This window comes from Aquarana catesbeiana, linkage group LG09 (genome assembly GCF_042186555.1).
Source record: "Aquarana catesbeiana isolate 2022-GZ linkage group LG09, ASM4218655v1, whole genome shotgun sequence".
NCBI lineage: Eukaryota > Metazoa > Chordata > Amphibia > Anura > Ranidae > Aquarana > Aquarana catesbeiana.
In genome coordinates this window covers 96,759,224-96,782,352 of record NC_133332.1, presented here as the reverse complement: position 1 = coordinate 96,782,352, position 23,129 = coordinate 96,759,224, and the positions used below count along the sequence as shown (strand labels likewise).

The following is a 23,129-nucleotide window of genomic DNA, read 5'->3' as shown; positions in this document are numbered from 1 at the left end:
AGGCCAGAAAAGCAAAAATAATTTAAGCCCCAGGATGAAGATGACAGTGAAGCAACTACCAATGGCAGTCTACATATTTCTTTCAGCGCAGGCTTCCTCTGGTATCCAGCAGATGTGCAAGATGAATGTATAAAAACATGCTAGCAAAAAAATAAAATAAAAAGACACTAAGCTTATGGAAAAACATTGAGCTTATTCAGAAATACCCTACATTCAGAACCAATCAATGTCCACAGTGTGAAATGAGTGTCAGAACATAATGATAATTTCCCACCACAGTTTATTAAATAAACATGAATTTACGCTGATAAAATGAGAGTGCGCTGCCTGATGAAAGCAAAGGTTAAGCTGCTATTCAGAAAATCTAACATTAAAAATTGTGTATTAAATTCAATTAGACCGACTTTCAGGCCGCTGTGACTCTGATAGATGGCACGGCCTGTGACAAACACCATAAATACACTCAGTGCTGAACAGAAAATTATGTTTAATATATCTCAATTTACTAAAAGATGCTGCTATAACAAACATCCCTAGTTCCTGTAATAATGATATAAAAAGAGATTTGGGTAATCTCTACATCACAAATAAATAGCACTGCATGGAAGCGTTATTATATTATGGACAAACCTATATATCTTTTTATATTGGTGCCTTACAAAGAAAGCCCACATACTCTCATTTAATAAAGCAGAGCTTTACTTGTTTCATGCTAGGAAATATAACAGGTTCAGACAGAGGCGCCTTCTGGTGTCTCCTGTAGAAAGCCAGTTGCTAAGAAGGCACCCATGCATCTACGCTCCCACTTGGTCCTGAGCTAGGCCGTGTGCATCTATAGATCCACACAGCACAATTAAGCCACACCTCCACTTCTTTCTTACAGGGAGGCTATAGTTCTACTGCCCTCAGTTTTTCCTGCGAAAGCATAAGTGAGGGGTTTGATGCTGGTGTGGTACCATGGACTCAAGGTAAGTATTTATTGAGAGAGGGGGGGTAGGACAGGTAATAAGCATTTTTTTTAATTGGAAAACCAACTTTGTTGAAAAGTATATGCATGGTACATGTATAATTATAGGCGATCTTGACATGGATAACACAGTACATACATCAATACATTGAAACATCTGCATATCATGGGGCCATATATCACGTGGGAGTAGAACTAGTATTTGTCCATTATAAGGTTAAGGGATTAGGAATTCAGACCTATAGTAATAGGGAAAAAAAAAGGATTAGCAAATCAGGTGCATGTTTCACCATCCATCAACCATCCGCCCGAAACCTCTTTTCATATTTAAGGGGACATCCTCTATGCATGTAGATCAGTTTCTTATATGGGAGAGTGTCGTTGATCTTTTTTCCAGCTCTGTATCGTAGGAGGTAGGGCCTGCATCCAATTGCGGGCTACTGCCTTTCTTGCCAAGAATAGTCTCTCATGTAGAAAGGTACCCAGGGATTTGTCAATGTCTAAGTCTGGCAGTAGACCGAGCAGGCACAGCTTTGGTTCTAGGGTGACAGGTGAGCCCATTTGGTCATGAAGGAAGCGTATCACATGCATCCAGTATGCTTGGATGACTGGTCCATATTAGGTGGTAAAACGAGCCAGGAGTTTGGTCACACAGGCGGCATCCTGAATTGTATGTGGGTTTGAATTGAGCTATCCTCTGGGGTGTCAGATATGTCCTGGTAATAAGCATTTTTACCAGAGAATACAATTGGGTAAAAAAATAAAAAGTTTAGACTTTAGAACCACTATTTACATACTCTTTACAAGCAGCAAGTAATGTTTGGGCCTAGGTTGACACTTGAGCTTATGCTTCAAGCTATTTTGTAACTCTTCTTGGGGATTATCTTTGTTTTACCTGATGGAAAACCAGGTACGAGGAAAAGGGTAGGCAAGAAATCACACGCATTCTACATGTTTATAGGCATTTTTTTCTAAGCACTCCCACTGAAGTCTATAAAGGACCAAAAATATGCAATTCTGCCTCAAAGAAGCTCATGTACTTTTTCAAGCAACATACTTCAAGCAACATGGCGCTCAGGAGTGACCAGGCACCACTGACAATAATGGGTATCTCAGATCTAATTCACATCTAGTAATTTGGGATCGTGGGCGGAATTGCTGTGATTCTGCCTGCAATTCCAAATCACACTGAAACGCTGGCCAAGCGTTGGTTTATGTGCCATTCATTTTTAATGGCACCAAAACATGGCACGGTTTTGCTGTGACTGATGCAAGAAGCTTGTTGCCCAAAATAAGTGCGTGCTCCCTTTTGGATGACAGGCTTCCTGCAATGCGGTTTGCCACGACAATCACAGCAAAGCCGCACCGCATTTTGTGCCATTAAAAATGAATGTCACATAAAACATGCTGTGTTTTGCCAGTGTTACAGGATGATTTGTAGTCGCGGGCAGAATCATGACGATTCCGCCCATGATCCCAAATCGCCAGATGTGAACGGGGCCCTTAATGTGAAGTGTTGAAGCGCTTCAGGAAACATGCTTAAAATCACTCAGATGTAAACTGGACCTAAAACAAGTTCTCACTTGTGCTGCAGGCATTTATCTTCAAAGTTCACAGTAGAAGCACTGAAGTCTTTTCTCCCATCTCATCTCACACTGCTTACTCCTTCAAAGAGTTCCTGCTCTGTGTTTAAATTAGAGATTAGAAGGCTGAAGAGACTGCCAAGATGCTACTGAGATGATGCTCTGTTCTTCCACTGTGAACTTTGAGGATGAACTGCTCCACAGTGGGTGCAGTTCGAGGTCAGTAAAGGCATGTTTTAAAGCTCAGCTAAAACTTTTTTTAGCCATATGTAAATACTTAAATGCCCATAGCAAGTCCACATTTTGGTTCTGCATGCTTCCTTAAAGTGTAACTAAAGACAAAACTTTTTGGATGGATTAAGTGAGGCTTATAACTCCAATCAGCTATTTTTTTCCCATTTGTGTTCCATAGGGAAGATTTCTTTTCACATCCTGTCCCATAGCCAAAACAAGAGGTGAGAGGTAATCGCTCCAAAGTGAGGGAATCCCTGGGTGTCACCAGAACTAGTGTCCCCATTGGAAGATTTTACCCTCTACTACTTTTCTGATATCAACCCAAATTTTTTTTTTGTTTTTTTTCAATGATAATGGTAAACAGGACAAATAGAGAGAGTGAATCTCCCTAATGGGGGCACAGACAGCAATACAAACTGACAGGTGTTCTAATCCCTCTCCACTATCCATAACTAAAACAAAAACGTTTGCCTTAAGTTACACTTTAATGGCAGCTTGCATTGCAATGAGGCGCTATAAAATCGAGACACCTACTGACTTGACACACATGTGGGACCACGAAGACAGTAGGGAAGATCCTTAAACATCTAGAAGGAATACTTTTAATAAGCATTCCAGCATACGTACTTTCCAGAATACGGACCCAAGCATGTAGAGACAATGACTTCAACGTACAAAACAGCATGACTTATACTACATGTACAGGGGTTGGACAGAAATATGGAAACATTACATTATTTGCAGGTGTGAAAGTGACGACATGTTTTGCATTAAAAGCGTAAGTGATGTAACATTCTTTTGCTTCCACTGTGTGATGAAACACCTAGTTAACAGGTGGGAAGTCTCACTTGTGTCATTTACTGCATGCGCTGCTAGTAATACAGTCATGCCAGAACTTACTGAGTTTCAAAGAGGACAAATTGTTGGTGCGTGCTTAGCTGGTGCCTCTGTTACTGAAGTTGCCAATTTAGTTGGGGTATTGCGAGGTACATTATCAAAGGTTATGATGGCATATACAGTTTCCGGGAAACCGTAGTCTAATAAGCATAAGCATGGTCAACATGGTGAACTGACCGAAAGAGACAAAAGGACAGGATTGAGACGCAGGATTGAGACTCGCATTTTTGCATGAAGAGTGGTATCAGATTCCATTTTCCACGACTTATATTTGTCAATTCTCAAGAGAAATAATGCTATATTGGATGTCAAAGGCAGTCCAAAACCATATTAACTAACGTTTTTGTGCTTTTACCATACTTGTTTCAATAATTTTGACCAAACCCCCCCCGTTTTTTATTATCTCCTCATAACAATTTTTGCATCAAAATGTTCAGTTCAAGAAAATAAATAACCTATTTTTCACCATGAAATCAACATTTCAAAAATAAATGCCTCTATCTCTCTCTCTTTATTATTTCCTATCCATCCCTTTTTGCCAAGCTTGTAGACCCCTCAAAATAAGTTTACTAGTAACCTCAACCAGAAGCTAGTGGTTTTTAGGAAAATATATACAAAAACCTTTTGAACATGTGTTTTACTTACAGAATATTACACACATTTATATTATAACAAGCATGTGCTAAATATGTTGGATCTGTGCAAGAAAAAGCTTCAGGAAAAAAAGATAAAATTAGCAAACAATGCACAGCAATGAAAATAAATAACATTAGCAAGCAATGCACAATAATGACAATACTGTATACATTACGCTTTTATGGCAGGGTTTCCAGCGCATCATTGTTTCATCGAATAAAGCTTTAATTAGGAGTTAAAATTTACAGAGAATTGCTATGTTTGCAGTCCACAATGATTCACTGTCTCCAAGGGATGTGTCACATTTATTGAGATTTTCATTTTATAGTTTTGATAACATCGGTTTACTGACTAACCTCAATGACTGTATAGATTGCACCAGCCAGTGTTGCTTCACCTATCTAAGGTTTTGAAAACGTAATGGTGTTTGATCAGGACTGTTTGAACACTTTTATAAACTGATGCTAAAATAACAATTTCAGGGTCTCTAAAAACAAAACTGACACAGGTGCATTGGCACTTGTGACCAACTTGGCATGAACAGGGCCATCTTTCCGAGTGGGCACACCTGGGCATAGCCCAGGGGCCCCAGGTGCACATGGGGCCCCATCAGGGCTGGTCGGATATAGAGCGAAGGCATTGGAATTGCCTCCGCTCGCCGTAACACACAGCCCCGCCTCCTCCTAACCCCGCTGTGATAGACAGAATGCGGGTCCAATGCTGGGATGTGTTCTGTCTATCACAGGCACAGGGTTAGGAGGAGGAAAGTTAGCTGTAACAGCGGCTATCCACTCTGATCTCTGGCTCCCCTCTTCCTTCCTCTTCCATGATGAGGCTGCAATGGGAGCACACTGAGGCTGCAATGGGGGCACACTGAGGCTGCAATGGGGGCACACTGAGGCTGCAATGGGGGCACACTGAGGCTGCAATGGGGGCACACTGAGGCTGCAATGGGGGCACACTGAGGCTGCAATGGGGGCACACTGAGGCTGCAATGGGGGCACACTGAGGCTGCAATGGGGGCACACTGAGGCTGCAATGGGGCACACTGAGGAATTCTTGAGAGTAGGTGCGAAAATTGGAACAGGCTTGTAGGGGCCCCAGTGCATTATTGCCCAGGGGCACATGATGCTGTTAAGATGGCCATGGGCATGAACATAGCAAAACTTGGCCTAATGTTGAGGGCCCAAGATCTAATGCAGTGATGGCGAACCTTGGCACCCCAGATGTTTTGGAACTACAATGGGGGCACACTGAGGAATTCTTGAGAGTAGGTGCGAAAATTGGAACAGGCTTGTAGGGGCCCCAGTGCATTATTGCCCAGGGGCCCATGATGCTGTTAAGATGGCCATGGGCATGAACATAGCAAAACTTGGCCTAATGTTGGGGGCCCAAGATCTAATGCAGTGATGGCAAACCTTGGCACCCCAGATGTTTTGGAACTACATTTCCCATGATGCTCAACTACACTGCAGAGTGCATGAGCTTCATGGAAAATGTAGTTCCAAAACATCTGGGGTGCCAACGTTCGCCATTACTGGTCTAATGTGTGTCTGGAAAGGTGTACACAACTGGCCCAATATTATGGAAGTCTTTGCTTGTGCTGTTGTGGATATCCAAACCCCCTCTAGACAACAGAAACAGTCCAAAGTAGTCACTGCATCCATGGTCTAATAGAATGTGGCTCAGCAAGCACACCTCTTGCAACTATCAGTATTCCACTGCCTGCTCACACACTACAAGGTTTGTCTAGATCTTCTTCAAGAACTATTGAGAGTTAAGAGCGCAGAGTCCCTAGCACCAAAGCATGATCCTCCTTAGTCTGCTCTATTGACTGCAGCCTTCAGTAAAAAGAAGCATAGTTGTGCTAGCAGGTTAGTATGTAGATCAATTAGGTTTGGATGGCTCAACATGTCAAGCCCTTTCACAATCTTAACTGCTGAGAGCAGCTACATGTATAATAGTAATTGATTAATGGTTTGTTCAATACCATCCTCCTAATACCACATACTGAAATCTGACAAACTTCAGATGCACTTGTAAGCAGGTCGAAATAGCCAGTTAGGTGCTGTCTTGGATGGGAGGGTAGGAGTTAATGCCTTGCCCAGTTCTTTGATCTTTTTGGCGGGTCCTTCTCTGGGTCCAGCCCACTTATCCTGTGACATAAATATGGGACAAGTGGTCCTGTACAAGAGAGAGACAACTAGGAATGGTTCAGGTTTGAGTTAACTCCAACAGCATGTTTCTGACAAAGGCCTAGTGAAGAAGACTGATGCCCGTAAGGGAGTGAGACAGTAAATGACACCTATGAGGAGCAGAAGGATGTTGCTCATTACCATCTGGATGAATTGTCATCAGAACCTGGGGTTTGCCCCGAAGATACCTGTATCAGCCAGTAGATAGAGTAGGGAATTAGGGAAGAATTATGTCTGAATGATAGACTATGTAATTACCTTTTGCATTTCTCTTAGTAAAGTGTTTGAAACATTGTCATTGCCTGGTCTGAAGCTACTAAAAGGGATGTAATGCATGTAACCAGCACACAGTCTACCGAGTGGGTTTTAAACACATTGGGGTATGAAGGCATTGGTGTGGAGTGAAGCAGTGTAAAGACACAAGTCTTTACCTGAGGTAACTGAAGTTTATTTAAGCAGCCTGTCGGTAGCGTGTACCTGTTATAGGTGGAATGACCTAGCAGTGAGGGAGATGTTGTCGGCACTCCTTCTACCAGCGGTCTGCCTCTCAGGGCAACAAGAGCGGATTCAAGCAGTGAAGGTTCCCATCCTGTACAGAAGTTCAAGAGTTAAGTTAAGTGCACCTGTGGAGCCCAAGCAAGGTGTACGGCGGGGCCCACTCCACTACTGGGGATAGTAGTGGAAAACGCTGGACAGGTAGATTTGGACAGGGCTCAGTGTGACCCTTCTAAATGCAAACTACTGGGAAGGTGTACATTGACACCGGGGTCCCAAGAATTAAACTGGAGAATAGTTACAGTGCAAGTGTACACAGTGTACGTTCATTTCAGAGTAGAGGCCCGCCTTAAGGTCGAGCATTCCCCCCCATGGCAGCCACAGCCATGTTCTATGGCATTAATGAAAACAGCACAAAGCATGCATTAGTCAGAAGAACCCACTCTGGGGATAGGCCTCTCAAGTGACCCTTGCTTGCACCCAATGAGGAGGGAAACATGAAGGACAATTCTGTTACCTTGGCCTCAGCACCCAACCCCCCCGCGTCACACACTCAATTAAAAAATTAAATAAGCATCCTGCAAAAAAGAGGCTTTATACTCACCTGCCCTCCAATCTGTGCTCTTGCAGAACTTTGGCCTCCTAACAACCAACCACACGCATCTGGGTCTTTAAGATGGTTGGTACCCATTGCTTGCTGTAGTAACTTCCACCAACCACTACGTCAGTGCAGGACACAATACTGATGTAGGGGTTAGGGGAACGTATCACAAAACATGGTGGAGGACATTGAACACTCCAAGAAGTACTGAATGTGACAGTTGTTCAGGTGGCCATAGCTCTAAAACAGAGTGAAGCTCAAAGAAACGGGCATCAAGACTGGAGAATATAAAGCCTTTTCTTTTGCAGTTCCTACCTATTTACATTTCTTTAACCTACGACAGTCTCTTTATATTCTTCTTGTTTCTGTAATAGTAATCTTGACTTTCCAAGGAAAAATGGCAGAAATTGTCCTGTTACAAGGGAAGCCGCTTTATAATTCCATATGGCACATAAGACATCTCGACAAAGAAGGGTATTGAAGAATAAATAGGAAATCCGGATGGCAGAATAAGCTGTATACACCGTGTGATATGGAGGCAAAGTAGTATGTATGATTACCAGCTCTACTTGTGTACATTCTACCCTGGGTTCATGCTGCAGAAACAGATGGTGCATGTGCGTGTCCTAGACTAGAAATGCTGTGATTGGCAGGTGAGAATAAACACAAATTACACAGAGGAAAAGGAAATATCACAGTCTGTTTTACTTGCATTTGCGGGTAAAGATACTAGAGGCAATGTAGGAAATCACATAAAGATGTTTAAATGCCTTGTATGTCAATATTTGTATTGACGGTCAGTTAATTAGTTTGGTTGTGAGTTGCCTGAAACAAGAACCCTGGTCTGTTATTATTAAGTTGATCCATTATTAAAATTCACATTTCTCAAAAATCACTAGGATACATTTCAGCAAAACATAATACAACTGTTTTGAATAAAATCACACCTCTCCTTTGGCATGAGCAAAGAAATAAAAAAAAATCCTAAGCTCCATCATGATCCAAAGCATAGACGGCCAAGATCTCTGGCTACCAGAAAGACTGTGAGTATTTCATATAAAAAAAAAATTCCACGGAGTAGACTGTGTCTACGAAACTTGAATTGTGATATAAGAGGCATATAGAAAAAAAAAAAAAAAACACATGAAGGCGTTTAATATGTTGCATTTCAATTTTTTTAGCTGGAGGTTGCTTAACTTCCAAAATATGGGACTCTGCCCATCTCCCACCAATCACCGCTTCACCCCCTTGACATTGTTTTTTCCCTGGCAGTGGGCCATCTTGGATGATGTAATAACATCTTCACCAGGGCACCATGCTCAGGGGGTAGGCCCATTTAGTCCAGAAGACGGAGGACCTTCTTGTGGCAAAGAAGTGGTACTGTGGGGGACAGCTTCAGATTGAAGGTATGTGTAGCTACTTTTTTGCCCATGGGGACATTAAAAAAAAATGCCTAGATTTGAGTGTTCTGTCATTCTAAAACTGAATCATCAGTACAATACACATTTCAAATGAGCGAACATACAAATTCAGTATTGCAAAATCAATTTACATTGACTAAATACAGTACCTTATACTACAAGAAAGGGTATAAGAAGTATAAATCTAACCTTTTCTTTACAGGTACATTTTGAACCTAGAAACACTGGGTGATTTTTAAAGGAGTGGGTACCCAGACAGTAAATGCAGACCTTGCTTTGTGCTGCAAGATCCAAGCTAACTTAATTATTGGTCCAATTTAAAGCCTCCTCAAAGATTCTAGACAAGTAGCCAGAATACTGTGATGGTACCCTGATACCTGCACACTGCTAAAAATGCCCTATGACCAAAGGATGGGACACATGAGGCAGGAAGTGGTGGACCCGAACAGATGCAGACTTATGTCCAAGTTAGAACTTGCATATTAGAACACAACGTGAACTTCATATATGCTGCTCTGGACACCCCAAACTAAGCAGTGAATAGGGCTTTATATTGGTCCAGATTACACCCCCTCAACCCCACTCCCTAATCCAAGGGAGTGTCAATGTGACCAGTAATAAAAAGTGTTCCACCTCATTAGATAGCTTGAGCGTATATTTGTGGAACTGGGATGCTATTAACATTTTTTTTTTTTCATAACGGTTTTACTGCGTCATATTACATTGGTAACAGTTGGCAAGGAAAGGAGGTAGTACTTTATGCATTGTACCTTAATATTAAACACAGGGTTATCTAAAACATTTAAATAATATAAAACTTTAGAAACTGGATTACAAGATTATTTGATCATACATTTTCTATCTGCTGAAAAGATGGCATATCAGCCAATCAGATTATCTCTTGTAAAACCAAATGCTTCAAGGGTACATTCAATGGCATTTCCATGCTTTTACAGTCAGCTTCTTCTTACCTTTATATTCTTTACTGTGCAGACTATGTTATTCCACATATTTTTGTTTTGCCATCTCCTCGGATTGTAAAAGGTTGCAGCACATGTTGTCGCTATATAAATAAATTAATAAAATTAAATTAAAATGCAAGATAGTTATACATAAACTATGAATAACATAAAAAATATCCCTGCGCCACTAAATAGATAAAGCGTGTACTGCTGCAAACACTGAAGGTGATATCAGAACCCTAAAGTAAACTATAAAAAGTAGTGCTGTGCTGTAAAAAGTATATTAAAATTATACACAATACAATAATGCATATAATACGGCCAAAATTAGGCAAATCACAAATAAAGTGTCAAAGTGCAAAAGTGCCAGTGATAATAGACTAAAAGACATCTATTTATAATGAACAATAGATCATTTATACATAATTTATACTTTTCAGAATGTCAAGCATGTTAACTTTACCCAAGGCTAAAAAGCAGGTGCTTGGCACATACCTTGACATATAAGTAAACCCAATCCCTAGAATCTGATATGAGTTAATGTGTTTACTTTTTATTAAAATAATACTTGGTGATCCTGCCATAAAAGGTCCTTGTTCAGGTGTTTCCTGGTATAAAGTGACAGTTATCTTCATTATCCTAATTGTTCTCCTGCAATGATACGGTCTTTTAATGGAGACTAAAACATCTTCATTTGTCTATATGCTTCCTGAAGGCAATGCTCACTAAAAAATTGCATCAGAAACAACTTGTTCAGAGTGCTTGCTTTTTTGTTAATCGTGCTAATCCTATGGATTTACTGATATGTAAACCAGGTTTGACTTCCATCAGTTTTAAAGCCAGTAGATCAGCATGAACAATTTTTTTTTTTTAATTCAAAACAACTTTTATTGAGCATAAAAAAAAATATATAAACACATATACATATACAAATCAATCCAATTGACATACACATCAGATGTTACATTTATGACATTATGCAGCTGACATATACAGTGTAATGGCTCAGGGGTTGGAGAGGAGGTGTTTAAATATTAGAGCCTAGTGGGTAATTAGGCGGTTTGATATCAAAGGGAGGGAGGAGTCAAAAGGGGAATCATGACATCACCAAAAGAATAATAAACTTAGTCCCTTGCATCGCAGGTGGAGGTATCCTCAAGCCATCTATCCCAGATTTTGTAGAATTTATCAGGACAGCCCCTATGGATATATAGTACTTTTTTGTAGGGGAGAGTAATATTAACAGCTCTGATCCATTGCTGCAGTGTGGGAGGGGTCCCCCTCATCCACGTTCTAGCGATCTGCAACCTGGCAAGGAATAACGTTTCTTGCAAAAATATATTTAAATACTTGTCGCTTTCTGAGAGCGAGAGGAGCCCTAGCACACATTGACGGGGGCAGAGAGACAATGGGGAGCCCATGCGGTCATGTAGAAATCTTACCACCTGGGTCCAAAACCCCTGTGTGGATGGACAGGCCCATAGAAGGTGGAAGAAGGAGGCTATATGGTAACCGCAGTTTGGGCAACTGGGGTCATGGTCATGTCTGTACTTGGATATGTGGTGTGGAGTCAGATATGATCTGTGGAGGATATATAGAGAGAGTTTAGGGGAGACAGTTTTGCAATTGACAAGGGCCTCCTCCCAGTCCACGTCCGTCAAGGTGCCCAGGTCCAATTCCCATCGTGATTTCAACTGATGAGCCATGGTATCGGCTGCGGGCCTCATGAGGTAAGTGTAGATTTGGGAAATCATTTTCTTGAGTCATTTCCCAAGATTATGTCCACTAATAGTGGGACTTCGAGGGCTGGGATAGGGTTGCCAAGCTGTGTGTTGAGTGCATGCCGGCGTTGGAGGTAACGGAAGAACATATGATTTGGTAGGGCGAAGTTGTCTTTGAGTGTTTGGAATGACTTAACTAACCCGTTAGCTACAACTTGAGACAGGTAGATAACGCCACTAGCGACCCATAGACCGTGATCAGGGATGGAGGCAAGTTCAGGCAAGTTTGGGTTGTCCCAAAGAGGAGTGTAAGAGATCTTGCAATGGTGTAACAACATGTGTCTCCTTTCGCTGATATGGGACGGTGCGCGAGGTCCGCAGAACAGGATTTGAAAGGGATGAGATATCGGGCCATAAGGTTGTGAGCAAACCATGTGGGAGTAGCGAGTTCTGTCAGAGTGGCTGAAATGGAAGAAGTGAAAGAGTTGGGATGCTATGTAATATGTAGAGAGGTCAGGGAGCGCGGTGCCACCTAGGTCAGTAGGGCATTTCAGGACCTTCCACGACAACTTGTGACGGGAGGAGCCCCATATGAAAGTGTTCAGGATGGATTCCATTGATTTGAATATACACGCGGGAAGGTGTACTGGGGCCTGCCAAAATACATAAAGTAGTTTGGGAAGGAGGATCATTTTCACATGGCTAATTCGGCCCATCACCCCTAGGGGGAGTCTGGACCATATCTGTGTTTTGACTTTTAGTATGGTGAACAATGGTTCAATGTTAAGGGTAATAAAATCAAAGAGGGATCGGGGGATGTGAATACCCAAGTACTTGATGATGCTTGCTCTAACTAGGGGGAGAGCGGCTTGGTCGGCCGTAGGGGCGCTTATATCTAGTGGGAGGATTTGGGACTTGGTCCAGTTTATCTGAAGCCCAGAGAAGGCCCCAAAGGCTGTAATAATGCGAAGATCAGTCTGGAGTGATGGACCTGCATCGGAGAGGTAAAGAAGCATGTCGTCAGCATAAAGGCTTATTACCTCTGTTATCTGACCACAACAGAGGCCCTTTATGTCAGGATGGCTTTGAAGGGCTAACGCAAGGGGTTCTACAGCGAGGGCATAGAGCATAGGTGAGATGGGGCAGCCCTGACGCGTACCACGAGAGAGTGGGAAGAAGGGGGAGACTCTACCATTTACCTGAATACACGCTGTGGGGGCCTGGTAAAGAAGTTGGAGCCATTTTATAAATTTTGGGCCAAAGCCAAATCTTCTGAGACACTCCCATAAATAGCTCCATTCCACAGAATCAAACGCTTTGGCGGCGTCCAAGCTGACCACAACTCTGGTGCCTACATCTGTGTGCTGGATTGGAGATTCATGTGGAGCCATCTAAGATTAAAGGCCGTGTTTTTATCTGGTATGAAGCCGGTCTGATCGGGGTGCACTAGGCTGGAGATTACTTTGAGGCGCAGGGCCAGAATCTTGGCCAGTACCGTGACGTCTAATTGGAGGAAGGATATGGGTCTGTATGATTTGGGAAAGAGCGGGTCTTTGCCCGGTTTAGGTATGAGGAGGATAAGGGCTTCATTCATAGATGTCGGGAGAGTATTTGTGTCAAATATATGTGTATATAAGTTACAAAGCTTGGGGGTTAGAATCTCACTAAATTGTTTATAGAACTCAAGGGGAAGCCCTTCAGAGCAAGATGCCTTGGATGTAGGGAGTAGGGCTAGAGCTTCTGAAATGCATTCTGTGATAATAGGTGCTTCCAGTTGGGCGATTTGTGGGGGTGAAAGTGTAGGGAAGTCTATATCCCGTAGGAATTCTGAGAGTTCAGCTTGAGAGTGTTGGGAGGTGGAAGAATAAAGAGCCCGGAGGTCGACTGAAGAGAGACCACTACCGGGGGTTTGTGATCCAAATGGGCCATGTAGGCGAGGAGCTTTCCAGCTCTCTCGCCATGCTCGAGGATGCGTTGTTTGCTGAAGAAAATACCTTGTTTAGACTTTTCAAAGTGTAGTTGATTTGTGAGTCTGGACTGCATGTGTACAAGAGAGGCATTGGCGGCTGTTGGGTTGTTCTGAAAGGCTTGCTCTAGGGTGTTGAGGCGATCCTCTGCCTGGCAGAGCAACTGTTTGGAGGTGCAACAAAATTAATATATGCAGAAGACATACATACAGTACAGCCACCTTGCATGCAATAGTAAGCCGAGAAAAGCACTAACATCTTAACAAGAAAAAAAAATTTAAATACAGAATCAATTTGTATTATTTATATAAAAAAAAAGTCACTGCAAACCAAAATGGTTTTCTACAAAAAGGTGCGTACGCCTGATAAGGGAAAAACCTCAGCCTCAAGCAGCTTGAGCTAGAAGCACAGAAGGAACCGCATGACCAGCGAGTCTTTTTCAAGTGACTTTCTTCCCCTTGGTACAAGCTGCACCAGCCAGCATAAAAGTTACTTGAAAGGGACTAGCTGATGGCGCTGTTACTTCTTCTAACCTTACACGTAAAGTGAAAGAAAAATAGAGAAATAAAGGTTTGCCTTTCCCTAGAAGTCTCAGTTGAGGAGATCCAACCTTCCAAATTAAGATCTTCCGGTTGCAAAAGTGGTGCCTATCCAAGGAAAATTGGGGCATGGGAGATCTGATACTATGCCCTGTAAACAGTAACAAGCACCTGTCACTTCTCCTTACTTGTTTTCTCTCAGTAATAAATTACAGCTCTAGGAAAGAATGAGGTCACTTGGCAGATACTCTGCTAAGCTTCATCGTCACAGCGAAGCCGTCAATATAATGTCTAACTCAATACTGAAGCATTGCAGTAACAAATCAACCAGGTGCTGAAACTAGATTTGTGTTCTTTTAGAATAGAGCTTTTTCTTGACTTGGTTTGGGAGGAATAATTTAGTGAAAATGACAATTTTTCCCTGCATATTATTTCTATTCTAAACCCTGCCAATCAAGATACCCTCTAACTTTTTTAACCACATTTAATACCTCTTCCGAGAATTCGTATGGTCCCGGATCAAGATGCAATTGCTGTCCCTCTCGAAGCCAAGGGGATGCATAAGGCTTCCTGATAGTCTCACGTATTATGGAGCAGCCCGTTTAACCAGGATAGTAAACTGGAGTTGTATTGAAGCCGCCAAACGCTGGGTATCTATAGAAATGGAAGACTCCCACAATCTGGCTCTCTTCTTCCTTACCCCAGAGTTAAGTAAACATCCCACCTTAAGCAGCACCATTCTCACGGATTGGAAGGCCTTCAGCTCTTCCAGTACATCTCCATCCCTCTCTCCTTTTACCCCAGTGATTGGTAACCTGGAGTTTATCCCCTGTACACTCGATAAACATCTCTGTTAGCTGACTTATGTGGCAACAGTAGATTTGATAGACTTCTTATTCTGAGGCAGGATACCCACCTCCAAAGAGTTGGTGCAATTTCCATACTTTTCGTCAGACTTCTGGAATTGTAAGAAAGGGCATGCCAATAGACAAAATGGCTTCTCTGGACGAACTCCTGGGCACAGGTCAATATATGTTCCCATTTGTGCTTGCAGAAATTGGGCAGTTGCTAATACAAATGCACATACTTGTGAGTGCACTTATGTGAGCGTGCATACCCATGAGCACCGGCGCTCAAGTGCACTTGTGCCAGATGTTAGCGCAAAATGGGCCATTTAATCTGGGCCAGTGCTCAGGATCAGTGCTGGTTTGTCTTCAGCCTCCTGTGTATCCTGTGTTCCTGTGATTCTGTATCCTGATTCCAGTTGTTGACCTGGCTTGTCTTGACCACTCTCTGAACTTGCCTGCACTGACCTCGGCTTGTCCCCTGACCTCCGCTTTTGTCTGCTTCATTGGCTCCTGCTTCTCTGATCGGTTCCAGACCCAGCTTATTTCCTGACCATACTCCTGCCTGTGCCCTGTACCCAATCTATCCTGCCTGTGTATAACTCAGCCTGCCTGACCCTGCTACTCTGCCTACTGTACCCGCCTACCACCCTGTTGTTCCGGCTGACCTATCTGCTACCAGCAACCATCTCAGCTGCCTGCTGTCACACTGTGCCAGTCTGCCCCCAGTCTGTTGCCTACCAGCTCACTTGCTTACTGGAATCTTCTGACTACTTCAGCTGCCCAGCGTGGACACCTGCCCTACTGCTAGCAAGACTTACTGGCACTGTACCAGTGCCACTCTGTACTTCTGCACCTCTCTGAGTCAGAGGTCTAAGAGAGGCCTTCCTCATCATATCAGGCACTGCTACCAGATATTTGATAGGAATGTGACACAATTACACCACTTTTGCTCTTGCTTAAAGAAGTTGTAAAGCAGAAGTTTTTTTTTTTTTTTTTTTTTTTTTTCAAAATATTTTATTGATTTTTTTGCAGTGAAATACATAGTACAATTGATAAATTGTACGTCGTGCAACGACGTAGTGTAAAAATTTGAAATATAACAAAGAATTTGCAAACAGAAGTTATACATAACATTCAAGGGGTAGGATTCTCGTGCAGATGTAGTATTGCGGGCGCAGCCGCTTTGATTGTATGGTTTAGATAACAGAGGTATCTAGTTACGATCGTTAGAATATGCACATAAACGATACTATTCCCTTGGATATGTTCCCATGGAACGGTCAAGCTACAATCTAAATTCCTATAGTAAGCTATTCATTTACAGAAAAAATTTATTTATGTTATTTTATAAATCTTCACATCACGGTTAGAAGAGTAAGGTTGTTGGAACAGAATGTTCTGGAATCATATCTGAAGTTGGGTATAGATGATGGTTTGTACTCATGAAGTGATATGATAGGGGTGGGTCGTGGATAGGGAATAGGAGAGATAAACTATGGGGGGGAGGGGGGGTGGAATGAGGGTTGGGGGGGAGAACAGGAAGTTGTTGGTGGCCTGCCACAGCCCAGTATAGTCCTTCAGACTATGTAATGTTTGTATTCTGCTGTTGTAGTATAGTGTATCCAACATGACCAAGTTCTGGTGAAATTAGCTTGTGTGTCGTTTGACTGATGGATGAGATCTTCCATTACTTTCATTTGATTAATGCGTTGGAACCATTCTTTTATGGTAGGCGGTTCTGAGGAGCGCCATTTGGGGGGTATACACATTCTTGCTGCGTTCACCAGATGCATGGTCAAGGAGCGATGGTAAGATGGAATGCGTGGTGAAGAGTGATGTAATAAAAACATAGAGGGATCAAGCTCCAGGGAGTATGTGGTGATTTGTGTGATCAATGCTTGGACTTCCTTCCAGAAGGGTTGGATTTTGGCGCAGGACCACCAGATATGGAGAAATGAGCCTGTTTCCGAGTCACATCTCCAGCAAGTCTGGGGGATTTGTGGTTTGATACGGTGTAGCAGAACTGGGGTCCTATACCATCTGGAAAATATTTTATAGGCATTTTCTTGGACTAGCACGTTCATCGAACCCTTGTGGATCAGGGAGGCAATGTTTGACCACTCTTGATCACTCAAGTTTCTGGATATATCTTGTTCCCACTGTCTGATGTTCCAGTGTTTGTTAGGGGTTCGGTCGTTAAATAAGAGGTTATATGTTTGCGAAATGAGATGTGAAAGAGGGTTCTCACTTAAGCAGAGATTTTCAAATGGGGTCGTGGGTCTAGACCAGTCTGGAATAGGTGTAGGTTTGATAAGAAAGTTTCTAATTTGGATGTACGTCCAAAAGGGAAAGGTGGCTGTCTCGGGATGTAAGGCCAGCTCGGTTAGTGAGAGGAGGCGATGTCCGACGTAAAAATGTTTGGCTCTAACAGTTTGATTGGGCCAATGGTCTATTAAGAAGGAGGGGTGCATTCCTGGATTGAATTCGGGATTCAATCGTAAAGGTGTCATCGGGCCTTTAACTGAGGAGATTTTATTGGTAGTACATGCAGTGCGAAATGTGAGCAGTGTAGGAAGAATGAGTGGATGTTGAGCATATTCAGGGGGTAAAAAGGAGGTGTCTATCCAGGGGAGGTGTTGGATGGGCACCGTCGATAGTGACTGTTCAAGGTGAATCCAGTCCTTTTGTCCGGTGTGTACGTTCCAATCAATGATCCTGGCTAGGTGGCACGCTTGTTGGTATTTACGTATGTCTGGAAGACCTATGCCTCCCAAGAGTTTGGGTGCTGTGAGTTGCGTGAAACTAAGTCTTGGGCGTAGTTTGCCCCATATAAAGGCTGTGCAAGCATTCCGGAATGTAGAGAAGAATGTGGGTGGTAGTTTAATTGGGATAGTTTGTAAAAGATATAGGATTCTGGGTAAGATATTCATCTTTACTATAGCGGCTCTGCCGAACCAGGAGAACTGTCCCGAGGGCCATTTGTTTAGGTCTGTTTGTATTGTTCGGAGGAGAGTGGCGTAGTTTAGAGTGTACAAATCCGCTAGAGAGGAAGGTAATTGGATGCCTAAGTATGGGATCGCTTGTTTATTCCAAGTGAAAGGAAAGTTAGATTGGCATTGTTGACAGATTTCTGTGGGTAGGGAGATATTCAGGGCAGTCGATTTTGAAAAATTGATTTGTAGATTTGAGAGGGTATTGAAAGTTCGGAAGTCTTTAAGTAAGTTTGGAATGGAGGTGAGGGGATCTGTGAGGAACAGGAGTATGTCGTCCGCAAATGCGGCTAATTTATACATACGGTGTTTGATTTGGATACCTTTAATGTCTGTGTTGTCTCTAAGACGTCTAAGGAGAGGTTCCAGTGATAGAATGAAAATTAAAGGGGAAAGTGGGCAGCCCTGGCGTGTTCCATTCGACACGGAGAAGGCATTCGACAGGTGGCCATTGACTTGGACTTTTGCAGTAGGACCAGAGTATAATGCTGAAATGTAATTTAACATAGTTTGTGGGAGTCCTATGGCTTTGAGGGTTTCACTCATGTAGTCCCAGGCCACTCTGTCAAACGCCTTCTCCGCGTCCAGGGAAAGCATAAATCCCTTATTCCCGGTGGACCCGAGCCAATGGTGTATGTTAATTGCTTTTAGGGTGTTATCCCTCGCTTCCCTACCGGGGACAAATCCCACCTGGTCAAGACCAACAAGATGAGGGATCAGGGGTAGAAGTCTATTCGCCAGGGTTTTGGCGTACCATTTAAGATCAACGTTGAGTAATGAGATGGGCCTGTAGTTTGTGACTAAGGATTGGTCTTTGCCCGGTTTAGGAATGATTGCTATGTGGGCTGTTAGAAGGTCTCGTGGAGGGTCGACCGGATGTGCGAAGGAATTGAAGGCTTTTAAAAAGGCAGGGGTAAGTATTTCGGAGAATGTATGATAATAACCGGTAGTTAGGCCGTCAGGTCCAGGGCTTTTACCTTTTTTCATTTGTTTGAGGGCATTGTCCACTTCCGTACGTGTAAGTGGGGCGTTTAGATCATGTGCTATGGATTCCGATATGGGGGTTGGGCTATATCTTTTTAAGAAATCAGATATTAGTTGGGATCGAGTGGTGCCATCCGTGGGTGGAGGGGGGGTGCCTAAGTTGTATAGTTTACTATAATATTGTACAAATTGTTGTGCAATGTCGGGAGTTTTGTTAAGTTTGTGTCCTGATGCGTCGGTGATGTAGTGTATGGTATTATTGGATTTGGAAGCTTGTAGTGCTCTGGCCAACATTTTGCTTGCTTTGTTACCAAATTCATAGTATTTCTTTTTGGAGAGTATGTATTTGCGTTGTATCTGTTTATCTAATAGGTCTAAGAGATCTGTCCTAGCCTGAATTAAATCTTTCAGGGCAGTAAGTGCTTGGGATTGTTTGTGTAATCCTTCAAGATGACGAATTTTTTCGATCAATTCTGAGTATGTCTTTCTTTTTTCTTTATTTCTTTTGGCCGCTGCTGCTAGGAAGGTGCCCCTTATTACGCTTTTATGAGCTTCCCAATTGTTAATTGGGGAGGTGTCATCTGGGTTATTTTCTAGGAAGAAGTGTTTTATAGTGGCTTCTGCGTCGGCTGCTATAGAGGGGTCAGTGAGTAAGGAGGGATCTAACCTCCAAATTCTTGAGCGTGATGTGGTATCAGGAAGTTGTATTGATATGGAGATAGGATTGTGGTCTGAGATAGTCATGGGTTCGATAGAGGCTTTATGTAGTAGAGGTAGATCAGTTTGGGTTAAGAAAAGATAGTCTATTCTAGAAAATCTAAGGTGTGGCGCTGAATAAAAGGTGTAATCTCTAGTGTCGGGATTTAGGGTGCGCCATGTGTCATGAAGTAGTAAATTTTTTAGTAGGGTTTTTATATTCTTCAAGGCTTTGTAAGGGATTGTTGTAGTTCCTGTGGATGTGTCTTGAATGGGGTTTAGGGGAACATTAAAGTCCCCGCCCAGGATAAGAGTTCCTTTTTGGAATGATGTTAGCTTAGTGTGGACTGATCTGAAAAATGTTACTTGATTCTTGTTTGGAGCGTATATGTTCGCCAGTGTCATAGTTTTATTTTGAATCGTGCCTTTTAGGAAGAGGTATCTACCATCTGGATCGATGAGAGAGTCAGAGATGTTGAAGGGACAGTGTTTTGCAATGAGGATCGATACCCCTTTTGTTTTATGTAGGGGGTTGGTAGCATGGATTGCGGTTGGGAAGTGGGCGTTGGAAAGTTTAGGGGTGTTATCAGAGCGAAAATGTGTTTCCTGTAGCATTATGATGCTGGCGTTAAGTCTGTGCATGGTGAGTAGAAGCTTAGACCTCTTTTCTGGGGTGTTGAGACCCTTCACGTTGAGGGATACAATTTTGAGTAAGGGTTTCTGTTTGTTGCTAGCTTTAGGAACCATGGTTAATTTGGAGGTATTTGTGTAGTGGTGTGATTTGGGCTGTGGCAGGTCGTGGGGTAGGGTGTAAAGGGGGTGTCAAGTTGGGTTAGTGGAGTGGGGGGGGGGGTGTCTAGAGGGGAACGGAAGGGTTAGAAGGACCGGCTCTATGTGGTAGTCCGATCACCTACTTCGGTGTTCGGTACCACAGAAAATATATGTGCCGGAAAAATTTAGTGGTGGTAGTTTGGTGTTGGAGTGTATGGATCAGATAAATAAAGGGTAACCACTATGTGGGGGTTGGTACTGTACTTGAGAGAGAATAGAGTATGTGTGGTAAGGGTAAGAGATATGAATGACCAATAAGGTCTGTCTCACCAACAGCCTTCGAAAGGGATGTTGGGGGTATTGATGTGGTAGCATGTTGAAGGGTTTAAGTGTGAACGGGGTGGATTGGGAGGTTTTCATAAGGTATCAGAGTCAGTATTGAAGTATTGGCAACGGCTTGATTGTCCCGTTTGGCCAGGTTCACAGGATTCGTTTGTTTTGGGGAGGTGTGGTGTATAGATTGACTGATAGTCTGATTATCTGTGAGAGCTATTGAAGAGCATCCCGGGAAGTTTATACCTAAAGAGGACTCCGTACTATATCTGTCTATAAGGATTATATAAGTAGTTACATTCAAGGAAATGGTATAGCAGTAACACCGTAGCTGCTTCTCTTATGTTCTGTGAAAGGTCTTATGATGCAAACTTTCTACAACAACTTGAACAATAAAGAAAGGGGTGTTAACCAGAACAAAATAATAACAGTTGTAACTAAGCGTCATATACACTGTGGGGTACGTCAGCGGTTGTGCTCCAAGGTCTTGTTAGGGAGTATAGATGTATTCCACGTGAGTGTTCCGGGGGATGACTATATTGGCAACTTTCGTTTCCATCGTGCGATTTGGTAATGTAGTCCGTGTACGGTTGGATGTGTGAGGGTCGTCGTGTTTGTCAGCTCTTGTGTTGTGGGTAGATGTGATGTGATCAGGGTATGGATGCATCATAGCCTATGTTTTACTGTGCTCGACCCCTCATTGGGGGAGTAGTGTTGCGGGCATTGTGCGGGTGTAATAGAGCGTGTACTTCGTATGTCTCAATAGCTCATAAAGGTATTCCTGGTGTGGTATGTGGGTGTGCGTTGGAGAGCCCCCGTGATTTGTTCCCCGCGTATCTGGAGAGGCGTAACGAGGTGAACAATGGGGTTATGTATGATAGCAACTATTCCTGTGTCCTCGATTGTTGGAGAAAGTCTATGTGGTGAGTATACGGACAGACCATCACGTGATCACTGCTGTTTATTTCTAGATAACCTATGTGTGGTGATGTGGTGTGAGTCCTGCGGGGGCAGAGTAGTGTGATGCATGTGTTATCACTAAAGTGTGGTGGAAGTAAACATGCTGCTAGAAGTTTCGGGTAATTTGGTTCTAATTGTTAACACAATGGTAAAACCAATATCTGTGAGTACTGAATAAGTTGTTGGGTTGTGTTTGGTGTCCGGACTTGGGTGAGTAACAGCGTGCGTTGCATTGTATAACATAGAGTAAACATATAGCATAAATATTACCAATAGCATCGGGGTGTATCAAGGACACATGAGAATGACATCGGCGTTGATCAGGGGAAGTCGTCTTCTTCGGTGCCTCGTTTAGGGAGGTATAGTGATGAGTTGCGAGAGCCTCTGGTCGGCGGTGTAGGAAAGTCGATCAACCGCGCAGTAGTGGGGTAAACTTTGCAGGGCAGAGTATATCTGGACCGTCTCATGGTGTCGTTCCAGGATCTGTGAAGAGAGAAGGCACGTTGGGAAAGACAGAGCGATCCGGGAGTCAGTTGGTGTGGTCGTGGCTACTGGTGAAGTCCATCAAAAGAGCAGAATGTCCCGTGTTGTCTTCGGAGTGTTGCAGAAGGGGAGTCAGTAGGGAGAGATGAAGTTCGTCTGACGTGGAGGGCACATGCAGGTGAGATCTGAGTAAGAAAGCCGCTGCGGTGTCCCCGTGATTACTGATAAACGTAGTTGTCAGCGGTCACGTCGTGCTCTGCGGGGAAGGGGAGCTGAGACGGGGCTGGATGGTTGACGCTGAGTTCCAGGAGGAGGGCCGGACCTGTTGAATGACGGTGAGCGTCTCCTGCGGAAGCTGGAGTTTTGCGCGTCCATCGGTTCTTCCATTGGATGGCTGCCAGTGGGGGATTGTATGGCGAATTCAGCATACCAGTTCGGGACTGGTGTATATGGTATGTCCAGCGTGCGGCAGAAGTTGTGTAGGTCCTCCGGAACCCTTAGAAGGGCTGAGTGGCCCTGAGAAGAGGCGGAGAGGCCGAAGGGAAACTTCCAACGGTACCTGATTCCCCTTGTTCTCAAGACATCCAGCAGGGGGCGCAGGTCTTTGCGGTTACGTAGCGTGATAGCTGAGAGGTCCTGATAGATATGGACGGGGCCGCCATTATATTCCAGGGTAGAGTTTTCGCGGGCTTTGTGAAGGATCTCCTCCTTAATGGAGAAGTCGTTCACGAAGCAAATAATGTCCCGAGGGGGGTCAGTATCCCTGCCTTTGGGGCGAAGCGCTCTGTGGATACGATCCATGGTGATCGGTGCTTGTTCCGCTCGGTTTAATAAGTGATTAAAGAG

General features: G+C 43.4%; 1 protein-coding gene across 8 annotated transcripts in view; it reads right to left on the bottom strand.

Annotated features, from left to right (window-relative positions):
• Nucleotides 1–23,129, bottom strand: part of LOC141107939 (leucine-rich repeat and fibronectin type III domain-containing protein 1-like protein) — a 920,596-nt gene that overhangs the window by 724,301 nt on the left and 173,166 nt on the right. For all 8 annotated transcript variants that reach the window (XM_073599024.1, XM_073599022.1, XM_073599019.1 and 5 more), the window contains exon 2: nucleotides 10,001–10,092. The gene's annotated coding sequence lies outside the window, so the exon portion shown is untranslated. The remainder of the gene's footprint in view (nucleotides 1–10,000; nucleotides 10,093–23,129) is intronic.